Raw genomic sequence first — 9,325 nt, 5'->3', positions numbered from 1 at the left:
CCTGGAGGAGCACTTGACCAGAGAAAGTGTTGCTTGCCCAAAGAACTAAAAGACCCCCCAATGCCCCATCAGATGGAACAAAAGCAAATTTATCAAATTTTCTTGGGGCAATTTTTTTAATGAAGCTCATATCAAACTCTCCCTTTTTAGTTTCTTGAAAACAAATTATAGAAGCATTACTCTCTTCTATTTTGTTTCTAGTAAGAGGCCATTTCTCAGGGCTGTTGATACCACGGATATTCGAACTCAAAATAAACCACAAACGATTCATACGGTTCACAAGACTCATTGCAAAGGAAATAAAGGGCTGCTACCCAACAAAACATGCTCTGGGTAAACAGGGAAGACACACCAAAGTTTAGATGTACGCAAAACAAAGACGCACATATAATTCATGGAACTCCAAGCACGAAGATAGAGCTCAGATGTCATCACGCTCCTGACGAAGGAGCTCTTCAGTTAGCTCCTCCGGCGCAATATGTCATTCTTCAACGCCTAGGCGCTGAAGTTCAGAGACTTGAAGAACCGCTGGTGGAGTGGCGGCTGCAACTGAGGAAGAGCGGCGAGGAGCATCAGAAAGAGTAGTGTGACGACGACCATCATTATGATTCCGAGGGGAGCGCCGCACTACCGAGACAGTGAGCGGAGTATCAGCTTTCTTCGGGCGCCCCCGGCGCTTTGCAACCTGAACAGCGGGAGCCACAGAAGAGCTGGCCGCATCATGTGCATATGGAGCAACAGCAGAGCTACCCACATTCAGAACTGGAGCGATCACTTGGTCAAGAATGCTATTGACTTGATCATCGGGAGGGAGCATATTGATCTCTGAATCGTGCACTTCATCCTCAGCTGATGCACCACCCAAAGTCAGACCAGACCCTTGCATCCAGGCAGCATCACTTGTGTCTTCATCCAGCAGAGCATCCAACTCCTCAGCAGCAACAACGTCAATAGACTCCTGTTCTGTATCCTCAATCTCAATCAGAGAAACTGAACTGTGAAATTCGCGCGCAGAATTAACTAAACAGATTGGGCCTCTTTGTTTGGGCTTTTAGCTGCTTTTCACAGAAAAAAGCATGCCAAACGAAACAAACAGGTTAGCTGTGCGGTAGGCTTTTCCAAAAGCAGGTCTCTTTCCCGCACAGTAGAAAAAGCACAGGTAAGAGGTGCTTCCCGAGCTTTTTTTTAGCCTCCCGAAGCGTTTCATATTTCGTTTTCAGAAATTACAGCAAAACTGCCACCGCTGAGCCATCCCAAATCAATCTTTTTTTTGGCTGCCTGTTCTTTTCTCCCAGGCGAACCGTTCTCTGCCTCCCAGACCAGACCGATAGGGCAGCCTCCTGCGCGCCGCCGCCCGCTACGCTGCATCTCCGGCCGCGCCCCACCGGAGATCGGTGGTCTCCGCCGCCGGCTGTCGTTCTCCCCGTCCTACGTCTCCCATCTCCCGCCGACGAACCTGTCTCCCGTCTCCCGCCGACGAACTCCGCACAGGAAGTATCCCATCGACGAACTCGTCCCTGCGGACGGAACTCCTGCCGGCCGACGAACTCGCTCCCGTCAACGACCTGTTCCCTTTCCTCCCGGTGAGCATCTATTCTTGTCACTCTTCGCTGCTGCTTGATGCGCAGTACTGATGATCAGATTAGTTCTACTCCTGTGTATTGTATTTCCAACCCACGTGAGGAATGGCATAACCGTTTGCAATCTCTCCGCATGGAAGATCGTGCAACGCTGAGTGAGATGACTACCTAGATCAACAACTTAGAATTAAAAAATGAGCTGATTAGATGGGCTTCAACGTCAATTAAACACATTGCACATGTATCTACATGGCGTCGGCGCCTCTGGTTTACTAGTTCAATTGCATGTTAGTTATTAAAAACATGAGCTGATCCAGTATCTCTATATGTTTTGAACCTTGTTACATGTTAATCATGGTGGGACTTGTTTTAATTTGGAGTATGTATATTTAGCATGGATACTAGGATCATATTGTGTTATACTGTTATGCTCCTGGAATCTCTATATATGAAACTTGCAAACGATTGTACTGTAGATATGATAAAACTGCCAGCAAGCATACAATCTGCATCATTAATTTTGTAGCGTTTCCGTATAGTTTTTAGTACTTTGCAATGGAGAAAGCTGTTTGGGATGCGTACCACACTAGAGTTTTTTGCGACATATGTATGGATGAAGTCAACGCAAACAATAGAGATGGTGGTTGTTTGAGTAGAAAGGGATACAAGAATCTTGGTGACAAATTTACCGAGAAAACAGAAAAGAAATTTACGAAGAAGCAATTCAAGAACAAATGGGATGCTTTAAAGAAGGATTATACGGGCTGGATGGAGTTGCAAAATGCAACTGGGCTAGGTTGGGATCCGGTGACAAAAACTATGGACGCAGATGATGAATGGTGGAAGACTCACCTAATTGTAAGTTATATGTTTATCACTTGTTTTGCCTATTTGTGTATTTTGTTATAATTTAAACTAATGTATCTACTATGTTATTTTTGCAGCACCGTCCAGAACATGCCAAGTTCAGAAATGGGCCACCCGCCAACTTGGAACAACAAGATGTCATGTTTAGGAAGGCTCATGTCACCGGAGAAACAGCGGCAATTCCGGGATAAGAATTAGGAGAGGACAAGGATGGTCCAATATTGTTGGATGATGATGGTGACGCCATGAAGAAAACAACACTTGGGAAACGCAAGGTGGGTGTTGTAGAGAAGGAAAAGGAGAGCCCTTTTTTCAAGGCGTACAACACTGCCTTGAGCAACATAGTTTCTAAGGTGGATGTTGGAAGTTCTAGTGGCAAGGATGACTCTGTCCCAACTATGAAGGAATTTTTAGCGATGGTTCGACAGTGTGGAGTCACTGATACCGATCTCATGTTCACAGCGGCCAAGCTTGCCGTGAAAAGGGAGCATAGAGAGTTGTTGGCAGCCTTTGAAACACCTGAAGGACGTTTGGATTACCTCCAGAGGACACATGAAGAGTTGATCAAGTAGATGTGTGATGTAATATGTGCACTGTTTATTTGGTATTTGGAATTCTAGAGCATATGGACCATTGTGTTTTCTATTCTATTTGTAATATCTTATAGACCATTATAATCATTCTATAACTTATGCAACGTTGTGTGTCTATTATATGGACAACACACAAGAAGCATGAACTCGACACGTGATGACATAGCCGGCGCATTGTTCAATGCTAGAGCAACCTAGAACTATTTTTGCTAGATGGGAAAATGAACTTGATACATACTTCGCATAAATATATATTTGTAATGAATATGTCTTTTGGCTAAAACTGCAATCACAGATGTATTTCATGGATCCATATGTTATTTATTACACATAAATCAACGATAATACAGGTTCTCATGTCTCGCAGGCTATTTTTGACAATTTCCTAGTTCACAGCTTAACAGCCAGCCAAGTTGCCAAAGACTACAACTCAAAACAGCAGCTTATCCAGCACAGCAGCTTATCCTGCACAGCAGGAACACAGCCAGCCACAGCCAGCCCAAACAAAGAGGCTTCCCAGAGTTTTGCCGGTGCGCCGTGTGGGGCCCGCCACCGAACACCCTATCCTTTTCTTTCTCCGTTCCTATCTCATCTCTCCCTGATCCCGTCCGTGTTTCGCCCCGCACCGCAATCAAGAGAGAGAGAGCGGGCTGTAGCGGGAGCATCGCCGTCCATCTCGCCCGAGCCGGCGACGCCATTGCTCTCTGCGGCGGAGAAAGCGATGGCGAACCATCCATCGGCGAGCAAAATACTTAGGGTGGGGGGTTCAGGGTTCGCCGCCGCCGGAGATGAACGGGTTGTGGCGTAGCTTGGAGGGAGGCCGGGGGCTGTGGAGGACCGACGGAGGTGGAGCTTTGGGGAGGGCAAGGAGGCCGCGGGCGGTGGTGGCTGGCGGTCCGGCCGGTGGAGGTCGCGATGGAATAGAGGTGTTCATGGCGGGGCGGCGGCGGCGCTCTTCGTCTTCCCCGGCGGTGGCGGTCTCGGCCCTATCCTATGGCAGATCCTCTTCTCCTTCACATGGCGCGGGAGGAGGGATGGGAGGCCACCTTCCGAGGTCCCCGGCCCGATCTGTATTGCTGCCACCGCTTCGGCCTCTACCGCTGGCACCTCTACGCCAACTCTGTGTGGCGTCTCGCGTCGCATGTATTCCTTCCTGGCCCACAACCTAGACGATGGGTCGCCGTACATCCTTCTCTTGCCACCGAGAGGCCGAGAGGAGGTTGTTTCAGGAGATGCCGACGTGAATGTGGTGGTGCGGTCGTCAGCGTGCGAGACAGGAGGAGGCCTGACGGTGGTGCTGTGGCCTGTGGGCACTGTTATAGCGTCGGAAGATGAAAAAGACTTCCTCAAGCTGAGCCCCAACCCAAGGTACATGCTTCTCATCCATCTCTCATTTATTTCCGATACTACTCTTTCTCTAATTTCCTGAATCACATGATCTCGTGGCATCAATATTTGTTCCGGTTGTTAACATGACCAAGATGCATTGCTCCCTTACAACACCTATTTTATTCTCCTATGCTGCATCTTAGTAGCGTAGCTGAACATCCCAAAAATTTACCAGATGTAGTTTGGTGTGCTTGGACTGCAACCCTCTTACTATTGACAGTTGATTGATAGATCGAGAATAGTTACTGGCTAGGCTGAGAAACTAGGTATGGAGTTTTTTTTTTTGAACGGTGTAACCTACAGGAGTTAAAAATGAAGAATGCCCATTTCTATCTTTGGTGAGATCAAGACATTTAACTGAATCTACTACAGAGAACTTTGCAACTGCAAAGTATTTCAGCATAGAACTTAAGCTCTTAGTTTTAAGTAATACTTATGTTTGTACAACAGTGCTCACCATGTAGTCAACAGTAGAGTGGCGCTTCAGTGCTTTTGATTGATACCTTTGTTGTTTCAACCCCCTAGCTGAAAGTGCGGCTTTGGTCACAAAGTGAGTAGTTGAATTGCTGATATTTGGATTCATCAACTGATTGATTGGTTGCTTCTTCTTGCAAGATTATGTGGCACTAATAGAAGCAATGCATTCTATTGGTATAGAAAATAAAGTTACTAGCTCGCTAAATTTAGAACCCATCCTGTCTCCTCTAGCTTTAATATGTCTATGAATGTACAACACAATTTAATAATTCTATGGAATGGTAGTCTTGAAGGAAAAAAAATCTTCTAGGCAGTGGTGGTCTTGTGCATGTTGCTTCTGTTCAAGCTAGAGTGACTGTATCCCTAGATATGTAATGCATTCACTGAACTTCTATGCATTAGTTTTGTTTGGTCAGACTACTTTCCTGTGGTGGCCATCTCCCCTGTCGCTTCCTCCCCTACGAACGCGATCCGGGTGATGATCGACGGCTCCAGCAGAAGCAATGATGTCACTTGGTATTTCTATTCCACTCCTTGCTGCACGCCTATTCCCCAACTTTTTCTAGGATATTTGATCTTGAAAATTTAGTAATAGTTCTCTGTAATCCATAGAGGTTATAGCATTGGATCCACGCAGGTGTACTAGATATCTACATCGATGCATTTTTATAACTGAAAGTGTAGTCGCATCATATACAGTTATACACTTAAATATGTGAACTCTACACTATTTATTTGTGAAGTAGACCGTGAATTGCAGAATTTAGCATGTTGATCAGGGAAAGCTTCCATAGAGGTCTGGTTTTGGAATCATAACTTAAATAGTCTTTTCGCTTTATTTAACCGAAAATTGTAGTATCCTTCGTTGATGAGTTCCTGGATCAGGGGTAGTGTGTGCTCAACATCTCAAGTGTATTGATGGATACAAAAGAAAAAGGATTCAGTTTTAAGGCATATGGTATTTCCTTGTGAAGCCACTGAACTTAATCTTCTCAGTGTGGTTGTCAAATTTTTATTCAATCTTAGACAGTTATTTCGCCATTCCGTTATCTCTGATTTTGTAGGAACCATCCCTACTATTTAGACTTTAGACTTTGTTTAAATCTATTTGTTTGTTATTCCTCTTGATTCCGTTTTTCTCCTGAGGTCATTATTCTAAGCTTTGAGCCTGTTGAGTACCCAACCAGCTGAGCCCCGCGCGAGCTTTGTAGGCCGTTTGATCCAAGGTAGAAGTTTAAATTTGACAACCTGTAGTAATCTGATTCTTCTCATCAATAATTTAGTCTGTTCTTGAAAGAATTTTAAATTTACATATTCTATACTATATCCGATTTGGAATTTTCTAGGAGAGAAAGATTATGCCTTTTCTTAGCACTGCCTAACAAATTTAGTCCGTTCTTTTCGATGGTTGAATGGATCGATGGGTGGTGCTCTAAGATATAAAGATGACAGGGACGCTAGATGATGTATGACACCGTGATGTGAAGTATATTTGGGGATTATGGCTTGGTGTTACCTTGATGAGATGGCACAATGATATGTAGGCAGATTAAGGCAACTGTAGTTATACAAGCATGAGTTTCCACCTCAGCTGACTGTTGTCAATAGCAACCATGAGCTATTGGTCAGTTGTACATTGGCATACTACGCTAATTATGCAAACGTCTCATCATGCACTGGATAAACTGAAGTTCGTTTAGATCATCAGTCATATGCTTATAAAAAAACTTAAGACAACATGTTTCGTTCTCTGATTTCTTGGTAATCATCGTTAAATGCAAGTAGAATGTCCTCTGCCCACTGTTACTGAAATAAATTGACATATACTTTATCACACTTACTCGATTATTACATTCTATATATTCCCTCTTATATCTGACTAAGACCGGATATGCTATTTGCAACCTATCATCTTACTAATGAAACTAGCCTGCCAGAGCCCCTGTCATTGTTACTTAAATGATTTTCCATATACTTTAGTCACGCTGGATTTTCAGATTCCATTTGTTCCCTCTTATACATCTGACCAAGATCATAGATGTTATTTTCAATCATTCACTTTACTAATGCTTTGCTCTAACTTAGTAGTATGACAAGCAGTAGCATGAAAAGTAATAATCCATATCTACTGACTATTGTTATGAGAAGAATTAGATTAGCTTTTTACAAATATGTATTGAAGTTATTATATTGGCTACAGGTGCAGACTAGACAAGCAACGGACAACGACATGATCTGCCAGATTAGCCAATTGCCATCGCAATCGCTCTCGGCTGCACATCTACACCAGCTTTATCAGGTTTTTATTATGGACATGTCTTATATCTACTATGGCAAAAGGAACTTCATATCTTGTCTGAAATCATCCTATTAGGATTGATCTATTTCTGTTTAGCTTTTCAAAGTAAGGAATGTATGAACTTTAATGCTTTCTTAACATAAAGAAAGAACGCTGCAGATCGGATGTAGTGTTTATTGTTTCACAAAACAAGTCAGCTCTCATTCTTCATCTAAATTTTATGTTGAAAATTTCTTTTTCTTTCACACATGCTGACTACCTAAATATGTTAGGATATTATGCATCATTTTGGAGATAATGTTGCTGGCTTTTTAACTTATACTTCAAATTAAAAGTTGTCTTGCTGCACCCAAGGCTTCCAGTCAGGAAGATAAGGCTAGCAGGCATTACGCATCCAAAGCTCTCAATCTGCATCGTCTACAATAACCTTGGATTTATATGAATTATTGCTTCTTTCAGACAATTTCAGTTTATGTTTATTATAATGCCACATTGCTTGCATCTTCTTAGAGAGAGACAAGCAAATCTGGTGGTTTTATTGGCCTGCTACTAGAACTGAATCTTTGAATTTTTTTTTGTTATTTTTCTCCCAGGGCAATGGAACTTCCAGTTGAATGGACTTGCATAAAGGAAGGAAAATAGTGGCAAATTTACTGTCAACTAACAGCATTTCAAATGTTTAATCTCAACCTGCTCCCGTGTGAATATAAATTGGTGTTGGTCCGGAGGCATGTTGGTATATATGGTATCTAAAGGTGTGAGATGTTCTTTTAATCCCATCAAAGTTTGACATTTGTTTGTACCACTTGCGTAGTCCAAATAATTGTCATTTTGTGTTGGTTTCTTATACTTTGTGTGTTATCTTGCAACAATGAGACCGAAGGTGTTGCCATCTTACTTTGCAGGTCGATGAACCTTTACATGTGCCACTGGACGTTTATTTGGTGGTCTTCTGATTAAATGCATCCACCAAAAGTCGGCGACGTTGTTACTTTTTAGAGGACTCCCTATCTGAATATTATTTGATATTTTTTGTCTGGACCTATGATTCAAGAACTGTTACAACAACTACTTCCATGTTAGTGAATGTTTCTATATTGTGAAATTTATCTTAGTAGTCACATCTGTGTTTATCGTATACCATCAGTTCTACAATCGGCATAATAGAGGATAGAACTGTCAATATTTTTCTGTTTATGCGAAGTTCTTTCTTTATTTACTTGCATTCTAAATACGCCTGCCCATATATGCTTCATTGTAGATTATGAACATTTAATGGTTCCTGACCTTATTTTTGGTGCCAAATTTCATATGGTGTTGTTTGTAGCTGTAGCATTGGGCTTATTGGTGCTACTTATATTTTTTGTTTAAATAATTGCATATGTTTTTTGGTGCACACAAATTGCGTGTATTTTTGGTATCAAGAAAGATCGTAAGTTCTAAACTATAGCTCCCACACATAGCTAATTACATAATCTATCTTTTCGACTGTTTAGATTCTACATACTGTGTAGTTCTAATTTGATTTGTTAAAAGTAGATAGTAAATCTTCCATGCAATAAACCATAACCTTGGCACCTATAATGTGCATGCTATTGTATGAGGAAATGGTTATCAGTTATACTAAATCCATATTACCCAGCTGTTTTTTTTGACAGAATATTACCCAGCTGTTGAAACAATGTGCGATGGTAAATCTAACTGTCCATCTCATCTTACCCAGGTTCTGATGCTGATGTGCACCTACTTATATATGTGTTTATACAATATGTTGTGAAGTGTAATGGAATATTGATGATTATTAGAGACTAATTGGTTTATTATTCTGGCGTTCTGTGTATCTCTGTTTGTGATGATTTTATCAAAAATATATATTGAGATCGCAAAATATATTACTGCACCATAATATATGTTTAGTTAATTGCAACATGGGGAGCTTTTGGTTATTCTAGAAGGTATTTTAAACCAAGGTTGATACTATATTGCTCAGTTTTTAGAGTTAAGACACGAAGGCCTTGCTTTTATCCAAGGCTAAATAGATTACAATATATTGATCATTTACTTAGGTGCATTTGCAGTGATGTGTTTCAATTGATTACTCCAAGCAACAACTGCAAGGC

The 9,325-nt window shown here is 41.8% G+C and overlaps 1 long non-coding RNA gene across 3 annotated transcripts; it reads left to right on the top strand.

The window, feature by feature from the left end:
* Positions 1-3,921: 3,921 nt before the first annotated feature.
* LOC124680615 lies at positions 3,922-8,343 on the top strand. 3 transcript variants are annotated; one of them, XR_006995539.1, is made up of 5 exons: positions 3,927-4,408; positions 5,309-6,132; positions 7,107-7,205; positions 7,799-7,960; positions 8,111-8,343. It is a non-coding gene; the product is annotated as an uncharacterized LOC124680615 (long non-coding RNA). The 3 variants fall into 3 exon arrangements; XR_006995538.1 differs by having other exon boundaries at positions 3,938-4,408; positions 5,309-5,422; XR_006995537.1 differs by having other exon boundaries at positions 3,922-4,408; positions 5,309-7,205.
* The last annotated feature ends 982 nt before the right edge of the window (positions 8,344-9,325 follow it).

This window comes from Lolium rigidum, unplaced genomic scaffold (genome assembly GCF_022539505.1).
Source record: "Lolium rigidum isolate FL_2022 unplaced genomic scaffold, APGP_CSIRO_Lrig_0.1 contig_21634_1, whole genome shotgun sequence".
Taxonomy (NCBI): Eukaryota; Viridiplantae; Streptophyta; class Magnoliopsida; order Poales; family Poaceae; genus Lolium; species Lolium rigidum.
This window is presented reverse-complemented; position numbering and strand designations above follow the sequence as displayed.